We start from the raw sequence: 27,292 nt of genomic DNA on the forward strand, positions 1-27,292 counted from the left end.
GTAACTTTTTTTTTTAAATGCTGGCGGGGAAAGAGTTAAGGTACCTCAGCATTGGACAGCACTAAACTGTTGTAAAACCTCACACTGCCTTCAAATTACAGATATCAAATACAGTTTGAATGACAATTGAAATATGAATTTGGAAATTTTATTTTGGTTAACCGTCAAACTGTTAACCTTTTCATCCCTATTTGTTTCTTCTATTTTAAGATTTTGCAAACTGGTGGCAATTCGTATGAAAAATTATGATTAGATTAGTACGAAAACATACCATTTTTACAATGAAAGTAACAAAGGTCAATTCCTAACCCCACCAGTACCTTTAACAGTTGGCCCGAGCAGATTGCACAAAATGTAAGTACTGTACATAAATTGTTCTGACTTCATTTAGCCTAAAGGACAATTTAAGTAATACTGGCACACCTTACCCCATTCTGCCCCTACCTTGTTTGAGAGCTGCAACTTTCACGCATCCACCCCAGAAACTACTCATGAAGAGACTGGTTCAGTTCAGCCGGAGGACAAGAAGAACAAAAGAGAAAGAGAAAATTTATATTTAATTTGGATACTCCTGAAGACACATTACGAATACAGATAAAAACATGTAAATATATTCATGTTTATTTAACAAAATATGTTTTGAATATCACAAAACACAGAGGCCACATTTTGCTCTATTTGTGTTTTGCTTTAAAATATTTTGTGAACAGAACCAACTTTTAGAAGAATGCCAAATCAACTGTGCCATTTGAAAAGGACTGCTCCACTGGGCTGCTCTTACTTGGGAAGTAAATCCAATCTACTTCTCAAAAGGCTAAAGAGTCGACTGGAAAAAAGAGCAGGTTTTTCCAATTCAGTCTCTATGGGAGCTAGGCGCACAGTAGAAAGGAGAGCAGAGGAAGCAGTGGGAGCATTTCTTCTGTGCCAGTTACACTCCTCTGAATCGAAATCATTGTCAGAATTTTGTCAATTACTGGAAGAGAGAGATGACTAGGTTATTTTGACCAGTGATTATGAAAAATTCACTAAACAGTAGCATAATTTCAATGCAAGCACAGAACATCTCCACGGCAGTCTGCTGCACCTTCCACAATCTAGGACTAAGAAGCAGCACATGCACAAGATAAACTGTCCAGTGCAAACTGAATGCTTTTTTTGGTTTTTGGTCTTTTTCCCCTCCAAAGATTCTGGTCATGTTTGCAGCTGATTTGCGTAATGTTTTTAGTGAAAAATGTTTTTAGCACCTAAAGCCGAGTTCAGACTGCACGATTTTCAAAGTAGTCGGGTCACTGTTGTTTTCACACTGCATGACTATCTAAGCCAGCATTCAGTCACTGCTGTGTTCACACTGCACGATGGATCGGCGACAGAATGTTTCACACTGCATGACTTTACAATAGGAAGAATCACCGACAACTCTGTCTGGCATGCAAACTACGTTTCACAACCAAACACAGGCGATATGTGACAAGGAAACAACGCGATATCACGCATGCAAGACCGGAGTTCTGACGTGAGACTGAGATTATTATTAAAATTGGTAGCCCGCAAAAAGCTTGCAATACGAATTGCCTGTTTGCTGATTTGCAGCGAAAACAAGAAAAAGAAAATAAGAATATGGAGGAGGAAATGGTTGGGGAGACGCGAGGATATTGTGCTCTATAACTCCTCGCCGAACTCCCCGCTGCTCTGTATCTTGCTCTCTCATTGGCTGTCGGGCATCGCCGATGTAGTTTTCAGTCAGAACACTTTTCACACAGCATGATTTTGCCGACTCGTGGGCGATTCTCTCAGATCGTGTGAACGAGCACCGATTTGCCTGTGATTTCGGGCATTTGTCGGCGATTTCTCAAAACCTGTCGGCGAGCCAAAAACTGGGCTAAAATTGTGCACTCTGAACTCGGCTTAATGTGCTGAAGAAAAAAAAAGATAATAAACATCACTATCGATGGGCAACAAACATTACTTTGATTTCATTCAGACTGAATATCAAAAAAAAAAGAAAGAAAATAGGTTAAAAAAAAAGCGAAAGTAGTCAAATGTGGGTCACACTTTATATTAGGTGGACTTAACTACTATGTACTTACATAAAAAAATAAGTGCAATGTACTTATTGTGTTCATATTGAATTGCAAAATGCTTCTGTGGCTATTGCGGAAGGATACAGGTAAGTTTAGGGACAGGTTTGGTGGTATGTGTAGGCTTAAGGGTGGATTAAGGTGTAAGGGATGGGTCAATAGTGAAATTATAAAAGTAATTAGCCTATAGATGTAATTACATATAGGTATTTTTTATAGATATAAGTACAATGTAAAAACATGTATGTGTGCAATACATGCATTGTACCAAATGATTAATTTAAATGTAAGTACATAGTAGTAGTTAAGGCCACCTAATATAAAGTGGGACCCAAATGCATTGTAGAAATTACAGCAAGAGAGACTAATTTGGGAAACACTTGATGGAAAAGTCCCTGGGAGCTAATCCAAACTCACAACAACTCTGCCAACGAGACGACAAAGTGTTCCGCTCCTCTCATCCATTCTTTCTCTTTTTCCTCTTTCATTCTTTCTATCAAATGATGAAAAAAAAGAACATTTTCTACCCTTAAAACCCAAAGAAACATTCACAGGAAAGTTTTTACTATGAAAATAAGCTACTGTAATATTATCAGAGTTTTAATAACAGAAATATGCAGCAAAATAGTCCATGTACAAAGCACTTATTAACACTATTATTTGAGCTGTTGTCTAAAACGTCTCTTTTGAAGTGGGACAAGTTCTAAGTTCACATTATATACACAAATTTTATAAACAAAAAAAAATGTATTTTGAAAAATAAAGGTCATTATTATTCATGAGCTACTGTATGAGCCAGGCATCACAACCAGCCAGTTTTAAAGCTTTTTCAGGATCTACTGTACTGTATTTTTTAAACCCTAAATGTTATTAATATATATGACAAAAAAATATGTGTACAGCTCACACACCGAGAAACTATATAAAATCATTTAGTAATAATTGTTTCATTTGTGCTATCGGCAGGCAAATAAATATATGAAAATAGCCTAGAATTAGCACACGATCAATGAGGTAGGACACTGAATTAATTAAACCTGCTCAGCCATTATGCCCATATATACACACACACACCATCTGATTTATACACATAGATAGATCTAGAATTATGAGACGAAACACACATGTGCCACACAGCATCCTTCAAACAGCTCTTGAAGTGTAACACATTAGTTTTAGGAAATGACAGGGGCAATAATCAGACAGGGGGATGTTTCTGCTAACGGCGCTGTCCTAAAGGTCACGGTGAACTCACACTCAGACTAATCAACATGCTGTTAGACCTAAATAACAGCTCCATGCTATTGTCTCTACAGAGAGAAAAGTTTACAGCCTCTATGTAAGTATTTAAACATTTAAACATCCATTAACTACCTGAAGGTTTAAAACTATAAAAGCATGTACAAGCCATGTTCAGAGCCAAAGAAATAGCAGCAGACACACACGTGACTGGCTACATATAGATTAATGCTCCAAGATGCTGCAAACTGCTAAAACAGATAAACAACGAACCAATCAATGAATTATATTACTTTGCAGATAAACTGATTAATGTAAATAGGTAGTCGAAAGAAAATCTGTATCATTCAAATGTTTGGGATCAGCACTGTACACAGTACAGATATTTATAGTCTACCATTTTTTTTCTATTTCAAATAAATGATGTTTTTTTTTTTTTGGACTTCATTTTATCAAAGAATAAAAGAATATATATTTTTTTATATTTTACTATTTATTAGCATATTTACATTTTGAATTATTTAAATTCATCATTTAAATTTAGTCTCAAACTCTCAATAGTGGAAGTATGGAACAGATATTTGCATTTTAAACTTTTTTTTTTTTTTTTGGAAATTGATACTTTATGCATTGTTAGAGACACCTGACAATATTTGGCCGAGATACAACTATTTGAAAATATGGAATCTAAAGGTGCAAAAAAATTAAAATACTGAGAAAATCACCTTTAAATTTGTCCAAATGAATTCTTAGCAATGCATATTACTAATCAAAATTAAGTGTTAATATATTTTATTGTAGGAAATTTACAAAATTTCTACATGGAACATGATCTTTGCTTAATATCCTAATGATTTTGGCATAAAAGAAAAGTCGATAATTTTGACCCATACATTGTTTTTTTGGCTATTGCTAAAAATATACCCCAGCGACTTAAGACTGGTTTTGTGGTCCAGGGTCACACACAGAAACACACACACAGAAACACACACACACACACATATATATATATATATATATATATATATATATATATATATATATATATATATATATATATATTATAAACTCTTACTGTAAAACTGATTTATATTTCCCAATATTGCAGTTTTCACAATATTTTTTAATTGAATGAATTAGAGACTTCCTTAAAAAAAAGTAATTAATTAATAATAAAAGAGCAAACAAACTCAAACTTATGAATGGTATAGCTTAACAGTCAGTGTCAATATCTATATCTAGCTGGGGCATAAGGCTAATAATACATAATGTATTCAACAACAGCTAATTCTAGTGTTGTGGCCAGATTATAAATGGTATGAGGATGAGTAAATAACAGATTTTTTTCTTTCTTTCTTTTTTTTTTTTGGTAAACTACACAAATTTTGAAGCTTTTGTTTTTTTAGATGCTAACCCAACATTTACGCTCAAGGTCACTATACTGAACACAACAGTCTTACCGTTTCACTACATCCACACTTATTCACTTCTGCTACACTGGTCACATAACAACTGAATGCATCATTCCCTTTGTCTGCTGGTGTGTTTGCATGTGTGAGTATGTTTGTGTCATCCCGCGCTTTATAGAGCCGTATGTAATCTTTTGATTTGCTGGATTGACCCCACTTAATTCAATGGAACAGAATTGCTGTGACAGCAGCACTGAATGGATTTTCAATGCACTGCACCTGCACTAATAAGTTTAAGGATAACCTCCTTCCTTCAGTGCAGAGAGAGCGAGGAAAGACTCAGAGAGAAAGGGGGACCAGACAAATTAGCTCACAAGTCACTAACACACTTTACATAAAAGTAACACATGCTTCAAAGGGAAACAATCAGATTTACCCATGCAAAGACTCTGAGTCACACACATACATATATACACTGACCAATCTAGAGGCGAGGACATAAATTCTCATCTAAAGGCAAACACAATTCTCTCAATCTGAATATGTGGTGCTGAGGGCCTATAAGTTTAAAAGACTGCAGCAGAGCTCTGGATCAATGTCTGCCTTTAACACAGCACACCATCTGGCCTGAGAGAGGACAATGTATGCTACTAGCACACCCTAGGCTTTTAAATGAGAGAGCGGCAGACAAGCAAATACAACAGCAATGCAATCTGAACACAAAGTATATTATGATGTCCTAGCCCAATCACAACTAACATGACATATTGTTACCATATACTGCTATATAAGGGGTGATTCTTATTAGACTTTCATCAGAACAGAGCACAGGTCCCCATTAAAACACTGTCCCAGTATTTTTGACTTTGTATTTTTGATATTTATAATTGGCTTTGCAGAGTCAAGCTGCTTCACTGCTGAAAAATGATAAGACATTTGCAGGTTTAATTTTCTACAGTGTATTTTTGGTAAATATCTTTTTGTTTTCTGGCTTGTAATGTACAGTATCTTTTTTCTTTTTCAGTGTGAGGTATTGTTGTGAATTATTAGATCAAAATGTGATTTATTTGCAAAAATGGTATCAGTTCTGATTCTAACACACTAAAATTGCTGAAATTTATCAGGAAAAATAATATCCTTGAGCTTACGCAGATCGGTGTATATATATAATAAAGTTAATTAAAAAAATAGGCATTCCAAGCGAAAAGGAACCACAATTATTGTCAGATAATAGAACCAGTGTTGTTACTGTTTTTTGTTTAAAGTAGAACCATTAAAATTATTTTCACTAATTGATAATAATATTAGATGAAACAATAAACATGATAAATTCAAATTTAAATAATAAATTTAAAATTCAGGTACAAAAATTACTAAAACTGAAAATCTAAATAGAAATATTAAAACTAATAAAACTGATTAAAGCACAAAGTTACTACTACATCATTAAATTATCACAAAAATAATAAAAAATTCTAATTACATATGAATAAATACTGTAATAGTCCACAAATGATACTGAATATAACAACCACACTTTGTACATATAGACTACTGAAATTATGAATACAGTAATAATTGTAATATTTTGTAGTTATACTTAATGAAATAAACAAATATAACTTACTATAACAGACTATAACATTTCAACTGAAAGAGTTTAGGTCGACAGTTTGATAGAAATGAGCAGTCTGTGCTTAATTACTAAAGTAACAAGTCACAATAAAGGTTTTACCGGTCATTTAAAGGTCTCAAAGGTTTTTTGTTTTTTGTTTTTTAACAGCAAAGAAAACAACCTTAACATGTCAGGAGTATATAAACATATAAATATATCCATAATTATAGAAGCAGAGCAAATCAATTATAGACGATTTAATTTCCCAAGACTGCTCTTGGGCACTCTACCCCTCAAAATTAGTCCCATCTGGTCAGCCAAAGGCCTTATTTAGTTATTTTTTTAGCACTTCTGATTTTGACACCAATTGTTCTTCTGTTCAGATGCACTCTGAGGATATCATTTATGCTGTTTGTAATGCTCTGGTACTCTGCATTTAGGCATTCAGGTGTTTATTAGCACGACTGACAGCCACTTAAACGTCTGTTAGTTTATCACAGTAACATGAGTTCATTTTGGTCTCTAGTTAGTATTGCAGCCACTTTCCTTTTACACTCAATTATTTCCACAACAATACTCTTATATGCATGATTCACCAGAGTGAACAAACAGAAATAACACTTTATTCATTAGCTTTCCCTGTGCGAAACTTTCGATGGACGATGGAGAGAGTCCTCTAGTGGTGACTACACAAACAACACAACAGAGTCACAATGAAGATATGCCGATCATCACATGTAGTGCAAACTACTGCTGCCTGTCATTTCAATTTTTTATTGTCTTGTACAGAAAATAAATAAATACATGAGACAACAAAACCGAGCCCTTCTTGTTGTTCTTAATAACATAATAACCACAATAACATTTAAATGTTAAATGTTCTACATTCTCCAAGTTCATTCCTTGCTCACTACAACTCCATTTTCCTATAACTAAGTCTAAAGACGTTTTAAGTATTCATGCAATTAATCTTAATGCAAATATTCAAGTTTACAGATTGGTTTGCATAAACCAGGGTTTCCCAAAGTAGGGTTCGTGCCCTGGTGATTCCTGAGGGAATTCCAGGGGGTTGGTGAGTTGGTACTGTGAGTTGATAGCATTAACAAATTAATGCTTAAAATGTTTTCGCAAAGAAATGTTACAGGTTTATACAAATGTGATATAAATGTAAAATCCTAAATGGATAAAAATAATTCTCTTTTGGGGAAATCCTGTATAAAAAATGTTTTTGTATTATTATTATAAAAAATTTAATTACATTGTAAATTATGTAAATTATAATTTGAGGGTAATAATAACAATAGCTATGTAAATACTACTAAAATACTATTAAAACTGATAAATCTGAATGTTTTTTTTAGTTTTTTTTTTTTAGTTAAACATGCAAATGTGCCATTAAATAATTGAAATATTTACTTAAAATCTCAGGGGGTACTTAAATTACATAATTTAGGGGTTCGGCTGACAAAAGAGTTTGAAAACCCCTGGCATAAACATGATAAACTTCCTAACACATGTCAGCAGTAGTAAACCTTGCTGATAACACCCTCTAGTGGTGAAGAGGATATCTCACTCCCCTAAAAACGGATTTGAACATTTTACATTTATAAAAGTTTTATATTTATTTATTTAAACTGAGGTCTTTAACTGAATTTGAACTTATATGTGTTTATTATTGTGTTGTTTATACCTGCACAAGCAAATATAAGCAAACCCGAATCGATGGGGAATGTCAACACAATTACAATCAAACAAAACTCTACACAAGTAAAACGGCCAAAAATGAGTTAAATCTTGCAATTAAATCTTACCGTTTGTTGACGTTGTTTTCGCAGAGGTTTCGTTTGATCGGCGATGACGTCATTAAATTGAGACCTCGCGCAACATCGCATGTAAAATTTACTCTACGCCAAAAATCAATATATGAACAAATACATCAATAAAATGCATTTCTGAAATCTTAAACTGACGGAGGTCACTGTACTTTTTTTGAAAAAAATAATTTTGCTTATGTTAATAAGTGTTGTAGCCTATCGAATAGCCTATACAGTATTTCTATGTCTGTTTCAGTATTTTTCTCAGAACTACCTTCGATAATGATCTAACAGGCTACTTGTTAAAATGTGACTTGACTAGTTAATTATATTGCAGTTGTGAATCTGTGCCGACAGATGGCATTGGTGTTCATTTCAAACAATTGCAATAAACGATGAAGTATTTGTCATAGCCTACTAGCTAATACAGCTGTTATGACAGTACGCGTGCCATTTGCTAGACTAGAAATAAAAGTATGCATAAAACCTTTATTTCTTAAAGACATTGTTAGATAGATAGATAGATAGATAGATAGATAGATAGATAGATAGATAGATAGATAGATAGATAGATAGATAGATAGATAGATAGATAGATAGATAGATAGATAGATAGATAGATAGATAGATAGAGTTTTCTGTCACTTGAGGTAAAAAGCTGCTATAAATCTAACAAGCTCGGTAAACCACACATCTTTTTCCTCTCTGCAAAAAAAAACATAGGCTACCAACTATAGGAAACAGACAACATTTATAACCAGTCATCTGTTTGCATCGAGTCGGTAGTTGGTTAAGCAGTAAGCATCGCTAACGTCCTGAGAAAAGAATGTCGAGTGTGAAACCACTAAAGAGTTTATACATCTCTCGTATACCACCGAAATAGGTCATGACTCAAGAACCTCCAGAAAATGAGCATAAGCCTTCTGAGTTACAATTTACAATATCCAACCCTCCAAACTTGCATCTCAGAACTGTAGTATGACTGCTACATTTCTCTGTAGCTGCGAAGTTGATAGGCTATTGTGTCTCAGATAGCTTAGTGTAATGCCATTTTTTCTGAAGTTTATAAATCCACATTTAACAAGCTGCAATATGTACAAAACTTTGCCACCAGGATCCTGACTGGGACCATGAAATACTTTTTTTTTGTTTTTGTTTTTTTTCTCTCTCGAGTCTTTGCACTGTTTCCCAGTTAGGTTTCGTATTGGCTTCACATGTATCCGCATTGGTAATTCTTTACACCCCTTTACAGATTAAGTAATCTAATTTGCTGGCTGTTCCTCAAACCCTTCCCAAATCTAGTGTGACACAGGGCTTTTTCTGCTCCTATACCCTTTGGAAATCTTTTCCTTCTTAACTTCTTAAACCAGGGCCAGATTATCCAATGGGCATTATGGGCACAGGCTCAGGGGCCCATGCGCACTTGGGGCCCAAGCGAGGGGAAGAAAAAAATTCTGAGTGTCTTTACATTAGGTGCAAATAGCGCGCTTGTTGACATATGCTATTTACAGTAGCTCCGCCCACATTGTCTTTAGTAATACCTTAATGAATATATGCCCTTTTATTTTTTTTATTTTATTTTTTTTTTGCATTTATGAAATATACTGGAGCCAAACATGAGCAAGGAGTCCAGAATATTCCACTGTGTTCCTGGACACATAATTTACCAAGTTTAACAAAGTGATCTGAACACTTTGTCGTAAATAAATTAATTAAATTCAAATTACAGATCATGTGAATCATTTTCTCAAAACACTGCTTTCATAATAGTTCATAGAGCCAGCAAAATTTTTAATATATCAAGACCAGATCAAAACACAAATCACAAACACTTATGTTGTAGCATTTGTTCAGTCACAACAAACAAAACTTTGAAACGCTCATGGTATATTTTCAGTTGGTGTCCAGACTGATAATGTCTGGTTAATAAACACAGCACTAAATGCAGTGGAAAGCATGGCTGTAAGAGAAGAATAAATCAGAGTTAGCCTACCCTTACTGACCATGTAAGAAATAGCCTCTCTTTTAAAAAAGCTGGGAAGCAGATCTAAAGAGTTACTATGTTAATACACTATAGGCTATTTGTACTTTGATTTTTAATAGGCTAGTCCTAGGACAACTTATGTTCTTTGAATTTAGAATTTTTTCAGAATTTAAGTTTGAGTACATTCAGGTGGGCAATCAAGTTTATTTTAAATGGTACAGGAGCACTGTTGTGGTCCCGAACAACATCAGTCACAAAGCAAGAGGCCTGTGGAGATGTTGAGACAGCAGCTTGTCAAGCATGGACTCAACATTCAATATAGCCTACAGTGCTGTGAAAATGTATTTGCCACAATGTGGCTGAACTAAAGCAATTCTGCAAAAAAGAGTGTAGTGCATGTTGGCCCACTCTTGTGAAAGACTGGTTTAAACTTGTTGTTGTTGTAAAGCAGTTGTTGTTGTTGTTGTTTTTTACATGGGTGATGCTGGATAATTTTTTGGCTTCAGTAAAATGAATGAATAAGAAAGAATATTTACTCAGGCGGCTTCTGTTTTAGGGTTGTTTTTTGTTTATAAACACAGCACAAGAAACCACTTTTCACAGCCCTCTATTTATACAGCGCTATTTTGCTTTTTCAGGCTATAACAAAACTCCCTGTTGAAGAACTTCTTTACAAACATGTATTGTTATTAGTGTATTTGTGCATCGATCAGAGTATGTGAAAGTCATGATATTTGCCAAGTATGGTAACCCATACTCAGAATTTGTGCTCTGCATTTAATCCATCCACCTGCACACACTCACAGCAGTGAGAAGTGAACATTGGGCAGTGGGAGCAGTGGGCATCTATAGATCCAGCGCCCGGGAAGCAACTGGGGGTTCAGTGCCTTGCTCAAGGGCACTTCAGCCGTGGGTATTGAGGGTGGAAGAGTGCTTTCATTCACTCCCACAGCTCCTGCCAGCACCGAGACTCGAACCAGTGACCTTCAAGTAACTAGTCCAAGTCTCTTACCATTAGGCCACAGCTGCCCCCAATCGATAGAGAAATATATGTAGTTTTGATTTTTAATTTTTAATAAATGCAATGCTTAATTTTGCAGTAAAGTTGAATTGGTTGGAGTGTATTTATGGATGTATTTATACAGAAATGCCTCAAATGGATTGTGAAAAACTAAAAACTTTTGCTTGTTGTCTGTTTATTTTGTGTACAGTGCTATGAGAAGTCACTTTAAAGACGCTTTATAAAATAGGTTTATTATTATTATTATTTACTTAATAGCAGGCTAAATTAAATTAATACATTATAATAGCATATTATTACCATACGCTGAAGTAGGCCTAATTCATATTCCTTCTAAAAACACTTTGTTTTATTTTTCAGTGTTTAGACTTTATTAATTTAGCATTAAAACATATGAATGAAACGTGGCACCTGCGCTGCATGCACCAGTCAAACCAAACCTACCGGTTTACAGAGGATGCTGCTGCGATAAAGAGCGCGGTAAAGACAGTTGTCACGTACTCAGCGGTTATAGGCTACGGATGACACTATTGGTCCAGCAGCATAACGCCATGGGGGGGCGGATTCTCATTGGGTGACAGCTGCTTAATCTGAGAGCTCAATATTTTGTAACAGCTCCGGTTTAAGCAGTTATTTATGGATTTACGCTGGTAGAGACAATATACGCGAATTAACGTGAAACGAAATGACAAGACTTGTCGGAAATGGAGTCTAAATCCTCAGTAGTGTGAGAACGTGAGTAAATTAGCTTACATGATATTTCCATGTTGAGACAATGATGAATGAACAGTATGATAACGGTGTGTAAAGGCATGCATAAAGAAGCACTGGCTAGACAGTAGCCTATCTGAAACCACAGGCAGCCATATGGCCGAAGAAACGGTAGGTCTGGTTATTACACTGTATTAAATGCTCAGAGATGAAGTGCAATGCAGACGACAAAGACTCATAAATGAGTCTTTGCTGCGTAGCCTATTTCCTCCACGTTTCCAGCACGCCAGTGGAGACACATGCTCACAGGTCGCTGACACACACCCTAAAATAGAGCTATAATGTTAGCGTTTTAAAGTATATTGATGATATTTCGACTAGCGGTGAATTTAATGTGTTATGTCACGAAATCTACAGTCAACAGCGTGATGTTTGATCCTCAAAAAGCTTCAGTATGGGCGTAAGGTATGACAGAAGGGGTGCACAATATTTCACCGTTGGTTCATCTGATCGGCGTCAGTGCAGTCTCCAACATCAGATAGGCTATTTGACGACAACATTTTGCGATGGCCGAGTTTCGAAGGAAACGTTCTTTCATGAACCGGATCGCGCAATCGGTCTTGTTCGGATGGTGACGTATAGAACCACCGAATCGTTTTTTAAAATGAACTGTTCAAAAAAATCTGCCAAACCGGAATTGCCATCACTTAATTCTGCTTTCCTAGATGTAACGTGAAAAATATGATGATTCATATTTGTTCATTTGTTAGACTATAGGCCTATTTGAATTACACATGGGTCGTGTAACATGACTGGTAATTGGGATTAAAGCAAGTAACCTAATCTCAAATCCACGTGCCACTGTGGCCCTGCACTCATCAGTTAATGCGATTATAATTAGATTTGGGCAATATTGCGATTGAACTTTACCTCTTGTAAACGCAATACTTTTACGATTTAAATAATGCGATTAAACTCATAATCGCAGCAAGCATAATCGTATTAATATAGGTGGCGTACGCTGATTTTAATCGAAACAGGCATGTAAACACCTTTATCGCAGTAGGCTATTACCGCTCTGACCAAAGTGGGCAGGTGCTTATCATGAATGACGTGACGCGCACCTGCAGTAATATGCAGATTAGAAACTATGGCGGGGAAGAAAGTTTAACATTTATATCTGAAAGTTATAGCTAATGAGCTACTGGCTTCATGAATATTAATCATTAATTTTGTTTGTTCGCTTGAACTGAAATGTTTAAAATTAAAACAGGGACGATAATAGGTGAGCGCCAGCCAATGAGATTGCCATTTGTGCATTAGCTCCGCCCACTACTGAAAAACCCGGCAGTTCTTAAAAACTGAAGAATTCCAAAGGAACGCTGTTATTTGACAGGAAAATACATCAAAGAATATCGTTCACATGTTGTGCGACAATTTTCTCTCTCTCTCTCTCTCTCTCTGCGTGTGAGACAAAATGACGGCGAGTTGTGCGCCTTCACACTAGAGTTTACGGTACTTCAAATACAGGTGCGTTGACCATCCATTCAGATAAAATTAAATAAAAAACAGCACAAAACGCTTAATGAAGAGTGGAACTCTGAAGAGCTCAGTCAGAGTGTTCGGCGAGTGAAAATATATGTGCTACACTTATACTTAGCCTCCAACTCACACACTGCTGAGTAAAATCTGAAAATGTATTATCCATTGGATAATATTAGTGTTAAAATAATATATTTCACCATAAAGTTCAATGCCGTCTGACTATTATTAGTCCTTGCATGGGCCTATGGAAAGAATTATGAATGTGAAGCCAATTTGTCTGTTTTTGTCTGTTTGTCTGTCACAAACTACTTTCAAGTTTATTATTACATTTATACATTATATAGTTGCATTGCAAGGTGTGGTGCACTGGTTTATCCAATAAGAATTGTAAAATACATCATATAGGAAAGCAAACAAATGGTTTTCCTTCCTGCTACCTCTAGAGCCCATATAGTATGTACTGTAGATTATATCTGTATCCTGTATAAAATGGAAGTATGGCAAGGAAGTTCTGGACATATTAGGAGCACACTGGGCCAAGGATACCTTTTCTCATCTGAACTATACAGTTCGGTCAGTCTAAACTCAATAACATTCAGACCTAAAACCCCCATCCTCCTATGAACATCTGAACTCCTGAAGAATATACATGTGCGTGCATGTGTGTAGACACTGAGATAGAGAGAGGTAAGACTAGAGAGAGAGAAAACAGAAGGGAGGAGGGAGTGAGACAGAAGAAAAGGAGTGAGAAGGGATTGCAGAGAGGAAAACTTACAGAAACTTCTGGCAGAGAGCATGATATAAACTAACATTTCCCACATTTGTTTATTTAATAAACACCATAAAGGCTCTCTGCACAATTCCCCTTCTCTTAACATTTTTCTCATTCATCTTAACATCAGAGCATTTAACAATTCTAGTCATCAAGGCACTTACAAGCATCTTTATAATACCAGTTTTTCTGTGAAACACTCCCACATGTAACATGTTAACAAGCACAATGTATTTCATGCATATGACACAGAATCAGTTTGATGAAGTCTGTCATGACATCCTGAAATCAAAAAATAAAAAGATAAGTGTGGAGTGGACAGGTCCTCATACTCTGGTTTCCAATGTTTTCCCCTACACAGGTGTGGCAGTTTTTCTTTCTGCCAAATATCCCAGGCCAGGATAATTAGCCAAATTAATCCATAGCCATTATTTTCTCAGGCATAATCTACCCTGTGTGCCCACTTAGAAAATTTGGAAACAGCTGTTCATGGCAATTTATCTAAACGTTTGACTAAAACAGTTGGACGATGTCCATCACAATGGTGTTGAGTTTCACATCGCGATCATGAACCCCACAAATTTCAATATTTTGTCAAAATAATCTTTTAGGCCTAGGCATGCCATTATTGAAAGAACCAATTTTAATTTCTGAGCTATAAATCATCTGTGTACTTTAGTTTTGTCTTTACTAGTTGTTCTGTTGCTCATGAGCTGCTCTAAAAAGATTGGAGATCTCCACATAATCTTGGATCCATGGCCAAAAACACTTACATCATGTAACCGCAGGCCCCGGGTATGACAGTATTTGTGATTTGACAAGTTTGGAATTTTTAAAAACTTAAATTCAGCCCTAAGAAATATCTATTTAACCAAGATGGAGTGACCAGTATCATTGCTTTACCATTCATATTTGATCTTGGAAACTCTGTGCCCTTCTACTCCCTTATTTGTATTTTTTTCATAAGGAATCCTGGAACGTCTGTATTCATCAGCTTTACAAGAAGCTCTGTCTTAAATCAGAGTCTAAACTCTCTGTATTTCACAGTAACTCCTCTCTTTACTAAATCCGGTCCAAGTTTTAGCTGATGGAGAAATCAAGTAAACAGTTAACTTCTTTCATAGGGCTGGACTGGTGCCTATTAAAAGGAAGAATAGAAACAGTGTGTTGTTAGTTAAACAGCTTACAAAGAACTGCTATAAAACAAGTGAATTATCAAGTTGCTAATTAACATGACAAATCAAAATCTGAGGCGGTTTCTGTAGTGGTCATTGGAAAATCCAGTACCTGCTCACGAGGGAAAAGATGAAAGTCTCTGATATCATAAGTCAGTTGAACACGTTTGGGCTGTTTTAGTGTCTTTCTCCTCATGCAGTGTCTTCCGGTCTGTCATTTGGCGATGAGGATCTGGTGGGGCATCAGAGTTTTGACTCGGGACGCAGTTATCTTCCTCTCTGCCTCTCATGGCAGATTTTTCATATCTGCAATTTTTCTTAGACTTTCTCCATTCCTGCCCCTCCCAGAAGTGTCAGATTCCTCTTAGGGGGGTGTAGCCGATCGCCCATCAGCTCTTTCCAGTGTCCACAGCCACAGCTTTCTGGTCTCTTTTCCTCCCGTTGTCTCACCCATGGTCAGCTGTCCCAGAAGTCATCTGGTTTTATCTATACAATTAACACTCAAGAGAATTGCATTATAAATTCTGACCAAAAAAAGCAATATGTGCTACATTTTCAGATATTTTGTGCAACTGTTCAAAATTAAAGGAATCTCATCCAGTGAACATATTTTTATAGCAGTTCCTTATTTTATTCTAATAAAGCATTTCCTTCTTTGCAGAACAAAGAAAAGAACAGTAAACTATTCTTTCTGATATGAGCATTTCATACTTTTATAATCCTTATAATTACATCAGCATGATGCATTGTATTATGACGTCAAACTGAAATCTTGTAAATAGTTTACAACCAAAGTCAAGAAAAAAATAATTGTCCTCTTTTTTCTTTTTATTATTAGCTCAATACAGCCGTTTAAAGTAGTCACTCAATCTTGTTCATGCATTATCCGTGCGCTTGTAAACGTAGTCTAGTGAAGGTGCTGAAGGAGCAGTGTCACAAACACGCCAGGTTCCTCCTCCACACAATCACGACGCACACCCTCACCTGAGTACTAATCACCACCACCTGATCCGCATCACCTTCATCCACCTCAGCACCACAAAAGCCACACACACGCACTCAGTCATTGTCCGGTCACGTTCGCGACAAGATCATTCCTGCGCTAACTATTAGGACTAACTCCTCTTTACCTTCTCTCCAAGGATAACCTCCGAAGTCTCTTCTTCCGTCTTCTCTCCAAGGATTACCTCCAAGATCCTCCCAAAGACCCCACGGTGCGTGTGTGTGGTACCCTCCTTCCCGGCACGGATCCCAGCACCCATCCACTCCTTACTTCCCGCTCCTCTGCTTGTGTCCATTTAATAAACTACATCTTTCATCTGTTACTCCTCTGTCTCCGAGTGATCCGTAACAGATGACCGGACCTGCACCGAGAGACACAAGCATGAGCCTCACGGATCCCTTCCAGGAATTAGTAGATGCACTCCGCCGTAGACTTATGTCAGCACCTGCATCACCACCACCAGCGAGCACTTCCGCGGATCCTATCATCCCTCCTTCACCTGCCGTGCACGCCAGTCCCATGGCACGGCCAGCGCCCTACTCTGGTGCGGCGGAGGAATGCAGCGGATTCTTGCTTCAGTGTTCACTGGTCCTGGAGATGCAACCGCTCTCGTACCCTACGGATCGAGCCAAGGTAGCTTTCATTATCTCCCAGTTACAAGGCAAGGCTTTACAATGGGCAGACTCTCTCTGGACCCAGAATAATCCTGTAACCCAGTCATATTCTAGCTTCATCGAACACTTCCGGGAAGTTTTCGGCAAACCTGCCTGGGACTCCTCTATAGGTGAGAGATTATACAACTTGAAACAAGGGAATATGTCTGTCAATGATTATGCCTTGCAGTTCAGGACTCTGGCGGCCTCTAGTGGATGGAACGAACAGGCCCTTCTCACTACCTATCGCCAAGGATTGGAGCCCAGAGTGCGGTTGCATCTCGCTGCATACGAGGATACCATCGGCCTCGAGCGATTCATCCAGCTGTCCATCCGCTTCGCCACTCGTATGCAGTCGTGCTTAGAAGAGCACCAGGGCCAGGCGCATTCCTCCTCTCCGCTCTGCCGGCCAGAGAACGTCAGCTCCCCGGAACCAGCCAGCGAGCCCATGGTCGTGGACTCCTACCGCCTCACTATGGCGAAGCGTCAAAGACGGCTGGCCCAGAATCTTTGTCTGTACTGTGCAGCTCCGGGGCATACCATAGCTGGGTGCCCCGTCCGTCCTCCTCGTCCCATGGTGAGTGCCATCCTTCCTTCACGATATTCTATGAAACCACTCACCACTGTTGTGACACTTACTGCGGCTGATGTGTCTCTTCCAGTTTCCGCACTCCTCGATTCTGGGACAGCCGGCAACTTCATCTCCGGCGCCCTCTGCCGTGAACTCAGTCTCCCAACCTCGTCCACGGCGGCCGCTTACCAAATCCACACCATCACCGGCAGGCCGTTAAGCAAGAAGTATGTACGCCACTGCGTGGGTCCAATCTCTCTCCAAACTGGACTCCTTCACCATGAGAACATTCATCTGCTGGTTCTGGAGGATTCCACCGCTGACGTCATCCTAGGGCGCCCGTGGTTGGAGCAGCATAACCCGGTAATCTCCTGGAAGACCGGAGAAATCCTGAAGTGGGGCGAAGCCTGCTTTCAATCCTGTATCTCAGGCTGTCCAGTTCCCGTGGAACGTCCCTCCGAATCACTACCAGTCTACACCACCTCTATGGAAAGCCCTTTCGTCAACCAATCCATCTCCATACCCCAGTGCTACGCCCCCTTCAGTGATGTTTTCTGCCCGAAGCGGGCCTCCAAGCTGCCTCCACACCGGCCATGGGACTGTGCCATAGATCTGCTGCCGGGTGAACCAGTGCCTAGGGGACGGATCTATCCCCTATCCGTTCCCGAGGAGAAGGCCATGGACGATTACATCAGGGAGGCGCTGGCTCAAGGATACATCCCCCCATCTACCTCCCCTGCTGCTTCGAGTTTCTTCTTCGTTGCCAAGAAGGATGGAGGTTTGCGGCCATGTATCGACTACAGAGCCCTGAATAAAATTACTCAGAAGTTTCGCTATCCTCTTCCCCTCGTCCCAGCGGCACTAGAACATCTCCGTGGTGCCACTGTATTCTCCAAGTTGGACCTCCGCAGCGCGTATAACCTCATCCGGATACGCGAGGGGGACGAGTGGAAGACCGCCTTCATCACCCCTACTGGCCACTACGAGTACTGCGTGATGCCGTATGGGCTAGTAAACGCAAGCTCCGTATTCCAGGATTTCATGCATGAGGTGCTCCGGGATTTCCTCCATCAATTCGTCCTAGTGTATATCGATGACATCCTGATATATTCCCGGAGCCAGGCCGAACATCGACGCCACGTTGCGGAGGTCCTGCAACGCCTGAGGGACTTACAGCTCTACCTAAAAGCAGAGAAGTGCTCATTCCATCAGCCCTCAGTGCAGTTCCTTGGCTATACCATCGACCGCAGTGGCAACCGGATGGACGAGGGGAAGGTAAGCGCCGTCCGGGATTGGCCCGTTCCTACCACCATCAAGGAACTACAGCGATTCCTGGGCTTCGCAAACTTCTACAGACGATTCATTCAGAACTTTAAAGGAAGGTTCAGGAGATCGGACGCTTCCTCCGTACCTTCTGTCACGGCCACCAGAACTCCTGGAACCAATTCCTGGGGTGGGCCGAGTACGCACAGAACTCCCTCCGTCAACCCACCACCGGACTCACACCCTTCCAGTGCGTACTCGGCTACCAGCCACCCCTGTTTCCCTGGTCTGGAGAGCCCTCTGACGTTCCCGCGGTCGACTATTGGTTCCGGGAGAGCGAGAGGGTCTGGGACGCGGCCCATCACCAACTTCTACGGGCGCTCCGTAGACGCAGGACGCCTCTACCACCGGAGTGGGTGCGGTCCTGTCTCAGCAGCAGGGGACGCCCAGCCGCCTCCATCCATGTGCCTTCTTCTCCAGGAAACTCAACCCGGCGGAGGTGAACTACGACATTGGCAACAGGGAGCTACTTGCCATCAAGCTTGCCCTGGAGGAGTGGAGACATTGGCTGGAGGGAGCCAAACACCCCTTTCAAGTTCTCACTGACCATAAAAACCTGGAATACCTTAGGGCAGCCAAGAGACTCAACCCCAGACAAGCCCGCTGGGCGCTATTCTTCACCCGCTTCCAGTTCTCCCAATTCATCTCCCGGGTATGGAAAGCATTCCACTCCCTCCTAGGTGTGGCCATCAGCCTGTCCTTCGGCTACCACCCGCAGTCCAACGGGCAGACGGAAAGGAAGGTTCAGGAGATCGAACGCTTCCTCCGTACCTTCTGTCACGGCCACCAGAACTCCTGGAACCAATTCCTGGGGTGGGCCGAGTACGCACAGAACTCCCTCCGTCAACCCACCACCGGACTCACACCCTTCCAGTGCGTACTCGGCTACCAGCCACCCCTGTTTCCCTGGTCTGGAGAGCCCTCTGACATTCCCGCGGTCGACTATTGGTTCCGGGAGAGCGAGAGGGTCTGGGACGCGGCCCATCACCAACTTCTACGGGCGCTCCGTAGACGCAGGACGGCAGCCGACCTTCGCCGTTCCGAGGCCCCAACCCGGTCAGAAGGTCTGGCTGTCTACCCGGGACATCCGCCTGCGTCTACCCTGCCGCAAGCTTAGTCCCAGATTCATTGGCCCGTTCACTATCACTCAGCAGATCAATCCGGTCACCTACAAACTGCAACTTCCTCCCGAGTACCGGATTCACCCCACATTCCATGTCTCACTCCTGAAACCTCACCATCCTTCTGTTCTTCCCTCCACAGAACCTGGCGAGACGGAAGCCCCCCCTCCTCTCCTCCTAGATGACGGCGCAGCCTACTCGGTCAAGGACATCCTGGACTCCCGGCGGCGTGGTGGGCAGTTTGAGTATCTAGTGGACTGGGAAGGCTACGGTCCAGAGGAACGCTCCTGGGTCCCACGCAACGACATCTTGGACCCCTCCTTGCTGGATACCTTCCACTCAAGACACCCCAACCGACCAGCTCCCAGGGGTAGAGGACGCCCACCACGACGTCGGGGTCCCCGGCCCTCAGGAGCGGGCCCTGGGGAGGGGGGTACTGTCACAAACACGCCAGGTTCCTCCTCCACACAATCACGACGCACACCCTCACCTGAGTACTAATCACCACCACCTGATCCGCATCACCTTCATCCACCTCAGCACCACAAAAGCCACACACACGCACTCAGTCATTGTCCGGTCACGTTCGCGACAAGATCATTCCTGCGCTAACTATTAGGACTAACTCCTCTTTACCTTCTCTCCAAGGATAACCTCCGAAGTCTCTTCTTCCGTCTTCTCTCCAAGGATTACCTCCAAGATCCTCCCAAAGACCCCACGGTGCGTGTGTGTGGTACCCTCCTTCCCGGCACGGATCCCAGCACCCATCCACTCCTTACTTCCTGCTCCTCTGCTTGTGTCCATTTAATAAACTACATCTTTCATCTGTTACTCCTCTGTCTCTGAGTGATCCGTAACAAGCAGTTGTCTTTTTGCCTACACAACAACCACAGAACATTCACTTATTGTTACCATATATAGTTCCCTTTTGCTCAATTTTAGGGAAGCAAATAATAACATTTTAAGAATTTGAATTTTTTTTATTTTTTATAACCATAAGTAACAAAAACTAAAATGACCCAATAAATTAATTAATTACTAAATAAAATTTCATTTTAAAATATGTTTATTTTTTAAAAACGTTTCGCTTAAGAAGACAGTGATTCATTAACAGGGGTTGCATGAGTTACTGTCATATTCTCTTTGTATAGTTTTTGAAGTGTCATTTTTGGATGTTCCATACACTTGCATTATATAAAGAGATTTTTTTTTTCTAAAACTCTTAGTTTGTGTTCATCTGATAAATGAAAGTCATATAGGATGGCATGAGGGTGGAAAGGATGGAGTTTCCTTTTAATCCCTTTCGCTATATTTTATTTTTATTTTTTTGTGTGTGTGTTTCATTTTAATTGTTGTTGTTGAACTAAATATACAGGTTTGACCTGTGCCAGTGAATTTTTTTTTTCGTTCTCTCCCTTTAACCATTCTTCTGTATTGTCTGTCAGAAAAAAAGTACTTCTACTTTTTTAATACTTGATTACAATTTAAAGTTTTACATTTTTTCTTTTACTCAAGTATGATTTTGACCAGATACTTGTACGTTTAATTGAGTAACATTTTCACTGAGTACTTGTAGTTTCACTTGAGTAAAACTTTTGAGTACTTTTTACTCCTCTGGTCAAACTGCAATCCAAGCAAAGCTAGTTGTTGCTGTCTTGTTATGACAGTCTGTTAACCTACATATTCCTGTGCCAGAGGCGAAACCTGGAGAGCAGAGAAACTGATTGGCTGCTTCTGTAGGTCATTCATTCCACTTGATTACACCTATGCACAGATACGTTTGCAGCTTAATTATGAGACAAGCCCCTGGAGATATGGGACACTTAGTCTGCATGCATGCCTCTATACAGCACACCATATACAACACACCTCCAGTTAATGATACAGATGTAAATCATCTACAGTATCTATCCATTCATCCAACCAACCAAACAGGTTCAGATCAGTAGATACAGTAGGGACTTGGCATAGTTTTGTAACTGATAGTTTGACATGGTTACCTGCTTTGCATGCATGACTTTATATTTGCATGTCTGTATGTATGCTGCATGCGTCTCCCTCTGTGGTCAATGCATGAATTAAAAGGTTTCCATATCTATGCACGATGGAGTAAGATCAGCTTTTCGCTGCTGGGTCAGAGGCTTCCCTTGTCTGCTTCCATCACGTCACTAGGTCTAGACTGCATTCCACAAGGACATGCAGCAGAACCCTGATAATGCAAGTCTCAGTGGAAGATAGAAAGATGATATTTTATATAGAGGCACGTATTTGAGTGCAGGTATTATTTAGATTATTTCCTTGTTCAGTGGAATAATCCAATCAATTATCTAATCAATAATCCAAAATTTGATAAAAAAAAATTACCGTAGCTGTCCCATTACAATGTGATATTTGACTCCTTAAAGTGATTTACAGTGGAATTTAGGAATTTAACATTTTTCTAACTCTATTGAAAGTATGTCATCTTTTATGTCAAATAAAAAAAAAGTCACTGATTTTATCACTGAATCATTTATTCAATTGATTCACTTGAACGGCTGATTCAATCAGGAATGAAGCAAGTGACTGTATTTATGAATGGATAATCATGAATCAATGACTCACTAGATTTGTTTAAAAATGCAGTTCATTCATAAATGAAACACCGCTGTGATTGAATAAAGATGCGCAGCGGCTCAGCTGTGACTTTGTTTCAAACTATTTTTGATGAAGAAATACAGCTAAACCAGACAATAGTGTTATAGTCAGACAGTGTTAGCCACTTAATATTAACTACTTATTTATTGAACTGTTGTATTATATCATATTTATAAACTCCCTTAAAAATCATTAAAAGCAATCATCTAAGCAATCTCACATTTATAATCAACGAATCTCTCTACACTGCACATGAAATCTCTTACTTACACCCTGTACACTTTGCTCATGAAAGGATTTGTGAGATATGTCTGTGATACAATCAAAAATATGCTGCTAATCACGTCAGTTGCACTGGTGCTCCTTAATATTTTTTCATAGTCACATCTATCTATCTATCATCTGACTGTATGTCTATAGACGCTTTGGATAAATGAATACATGTAAATAATGAATAAATTACTGTATATGTATTCGCAGATTAGTTCACAATTATTCACAATTAATAGAATACATCAATTTTGCTAAGAATAGCCTTGTAGGCAATACATTATCGTGACAGATAAAAGCATAGAAAAAGTTATTATATTTTTGTATTTCCGTATTATTAAACATAAGGATATTACTGACTGACCTACAAATATAATTAATTACACTAAATTAAAATGTACAGCCCTGATACACTGTAAATGGGAACACTATTCACTTGAAGTACTGTAGTTGCTTATTAGCATGCATATTACTAGGATATTAGTTGTTTATTTGTACTTACTATATAAAGCACATATTTTTGCTTCATTGTGCATGACCATGTTGATATCCCTTAACCCTGCCCAATACATAACTACTTCACTTGCTATCAATAATCAGCAATTTAGGAGTTTATTGAAAGAAAACTCTTAGTAAATAGAGAACATGTGTTCCCTGATCTAAAGTGTTACCACATTATTTTTTAAACTTGTAAATAAAACTAAGATTGTTGGAGTAAATCTTTCTATGTTAAAATTTCAAGATTATGCTTTTTCTTTTTTAAATTGTTTGTAGAAATCACTAGCAATTGTTTCAAAGTAAATCCTACACTATTTTTAGTGTACTTAAACTATTTGAAACAAATTTGATACAAATGTGCTCCTACTTGTTCCTGTACTGTAACTCACACAGGAGAAAAAGTGCTTGCAATGTGAATATCATATGCTTGATTGATTCCCAATGAATGCACAAATTAAGTGATAAAACATGTACCTTGAATACAATGTTTTTGGATAAAAGTGTTTGCCAAATGCATAAATGAAATACAAAGGGCTGTTTTTTTGTGGGTTTTTTTTTTTAACATATTCTAAGAAACACATCTCAGATTAACCATTCGTACCGAGCATCTAAATCAGCATTATGCAATTTTTAAAAATAGTTATGAATGCTTTATAGATAATGTTTCCTTCCCATAAATCCTAAAAAAAGAGTTAAAGTGCTGTTCTTGCGGTCTTTCTTTGTTTCTATGTTCCTTTTTTCTGTGTAATTCATATCTCACCGTATGACCATCCATCGCAGTACAAAGAAAAGGGAAGGAACCTGCACTCCACAACAAACACGTGTTCCCACCCTGAGACTCTAAAGCTCTCCCTGATGTTATCTTCCCTTCCTTTGATCACACATTTAAAATTAGAAATGAAAGAGTTCATAGAATACAAGAACAAATAATTAGGCTTTTTTTTTATTAATCTCATTGTAACAAACCATGAACCAAAGCTCTTTTGAAGACAGAGCTGTGAAATGATTCGCTCACACAGTCTCAGCTGCACCACCAATCCTCTTAACGCTATAGTAACCCCACAGCTTTTCAACCATGTGTTCATTATTCATAGATGCATGCTAATGAGTCAAATGAAAACCAGGGATTGCAACAGCATAGACCCAGTTCCTAAATTTTTTGACAATACTGGTTTGAGGATATGCATTTCGCTTTTGCTGTTTGTTCAATTTCCTGTTCTCTTTAAGATTAACTGAAAGAAAATGTGATCACACTCGGCATATTGGTTTATATAAAGAGCTTGTGCATTTATCAAACTCTTGTTTGCATCTCATTATATCCACCAATGTGCAATGCTCTGTTTCTCTGCATGTGGAAAGTGTTATTGGGAAACTATAATACCTGGAGAAAGCTGTTAACTGGGACAGCATAAATTAAACTTCTTCATCTTTGGTTTGATAGATAAATATATTCATGAATTGTTAAGTGTGATGAGTTAAGAAGAGACTCCTGAGGTGCTGATCATCATACTGTATGTTAGGGGTGTAAGAAAATATCAATACACATGAGTATCACGATATTTTGTTTGGCGATACTGTATCGTTTCTTAAAAGGCATTTCCACGCGGAAAATAAATACAAATGGAAATACTTCAGACTTATGTGCCCTCTAGAAGCTTGCGTTCTGCAAATGAACGTCGCTTGATTGTGACATCCCAAAGAAGCACAAAGTCACTTTTACAGACTTTTAAATTAAATGTTCCCTCCTGGTGGAATGACCTTCTTCAAGAGTCCTTAGCCATCTTCAAGAATCGGCTAAAAACACATTTCTACCATCTTTATTAGACCCTCTAACTTTAACACTCACTATTCTAATTCTATTCTTTATTAAAACACTAACACTAGCTTGCTCTATTCTTTTTCTATTCTATTTGTTTTCTTTTTATTATATTATTTAAAAGCCCTTGCTATGTGTACTGCGTTTAAGCGAACTGAGACTTGTTTTAGCACTTATATATCATTGCTCCTTTGTTGATTTTGATTCCTTCATTGTCCTCATTTATAAGTCGCTTTGGATAAAAGCGTCTGCTAAATGACTACATGTAAATGTAAAAACCTGTCAAATCCAAGTGGAAAGGTACAATATCTGTATTAATTTTGTGACAACTGTACACTGAAACTGAACCTTTAAAGCAGGGTCTAATATATATATAAACAGCTAGTGTTTAGACACATTTTATACGTATTATACATTTAACTAAAGGATCCTGCAAACACTATAATTTATCCCCTTTACTCATACTACACAAAGAGTGGTTCAATAATGTTGAATGTTACATGGACTGATTATTGCAAATGCTCTCTGTGTTCTGGTTAAACAATTTTAATTTATTTATTTTATGCTAAGGTTTGCATATGGTGGTGCGTTTTTATTTAAAGCTTTTCTTAGAATATATACTATTCCTAAAATTTGAAATATCCCAATTTATCTCCTTGCTTACAGTATCGCAATGTATCACAACATATCGTATCGCAACCCCTGTATCATATCGCCAGAATCTTGGCAATAAACAGCCCTACTGTATGTCAGGTAGATACCATTAGGCATTCCCACGTGGGAAGTCGTGGCCTAATGGTTAGAGAGTTGGAATCGTAACCCAAAGGTTGCGGGTTCGAGTCTTGTACTGGCAGGGACTGTAGGTGGGGGCAGTGAATGTGCTTGAAGTGTGCTTTTCCACCTTCAATGCCACAACTGAGGTACCCTTGAGCAAGGCACTGAACCCCCAACTGCTCCCTGGGCACTGCAGCAAAACGTGACAGCCCACTGCTCTGGGTGTGTGTTCACTGCTGTGTGTGCACTTTGGATGGGATGAATGCAGAGCACTAATTCCGAGTATGGGTCACCATACTTGGCCACATGTCATTTTTCATTTATTTTTTTACAGTGGGCAGGACTGTGCTGCTTCAGTGATAGATGTGAAGGAGTGAGAGGCTAGGGTAACTCCCCATTTTGGGGCTGTCTTGCTTGCTTCTAGTCTCTTAAACTGCTTGATTTCTCTCTGTTTTTTTGCACAATCAAACTCTCAGACGCTTTAACACCAATGAAGTATCTGAGGAACTGAGGTAGGCAAAGTTGCTAGTCTTTTAGTGTTACAACTGTAATGCAGTTATTGGCTGTAGTATGTATTGTTTTTATGTTTTGTAACATTTATGTCCTAAGTTTCATTTCTAGAGAATGCATGTACTCATAAAATGTACAGTGTAACTTTATTGCACTGGAACTTGCTTTGGATTAAAGCATCTGCAAAGTGCAATAATAGAAAAGTATTTTCATTTGTCTCATGTTTTGCATGGGTGCAATTCTTTAGAGTGGGAACTTTAAACTTTGAACTTTGTTCAGATAATGGTCATAAATTATTTTACAATGCATGAATCACAAAGCTGCTGGTAAGTATGTCAAAAACTAAATCTGACTGTGAGCAGAGATGTTTGGCCAGGTTAATTTGCATGTACAAGGAAATTTAGTTTAGTTAATCAGTTGTTCGCAAGATCAAGGAACTATACTATAACCAACACACAAGTAAGTCTATATCTAAAAATTGACAAAAGTTTGAAGGAAGTGCATACAAATAGAGTATTCAGTTTCATATATTTAGTATGTACTGTATGTCTGCAGCTTATTAACTTAAATTGATCTTATACAGTTGAAGACTTACAAGTTTGAAAATCACTTAATGATCTTGCATAGGTAAAAGCTTACCTAAAATAGTTCACCTTGAATTTGTATGCTTTTTTAAGACCGTTTAGGTCCAATCAGCTACATTGGGGAATTAATTATAATATCTTCTGATGTCAACTCAGACTGTAACGGTAC

At 38.8% G+C, this 27,292-nt stretch overlaps 1 protein-coding gene across 1 annotated transcript in view; it reads left to right on the top strand.

Moving 5' to 3' along the window:
* Positions 1-11,720: 11,720 nt before the first annotated feature.
* The window catches only part of slco4a1 (solute carrier organic anion transporter family, member 4A1), a 29,919-nt gene continuing 14,347 nt past the window's right edge, over positions 11,721-27,292 (top strand). Inside the window, exon 1 of the mRNA XM_059527510.1 lies at positions 11,721-11,899. The gene's annotated coding sequence lies outside the window, so the exon portion shown is untranslated. The remainder of the gene's footprint in view (positions 11,900-27,292) is intronic.

The sequence above is a fragment of the Carassius carassius genome, chromosome 37 (assembly GCF_963082965.1).
Source record: "Carassius carassius chromosome 37, fCarCar2.1, whole genome shotgun sequence".
Lineage (NCBI taxonomy): Eukaryota > Metazoa > Chordata > Actinopteri > Cypriniformes > Cyprinidae > Carassius > Carassius carassius.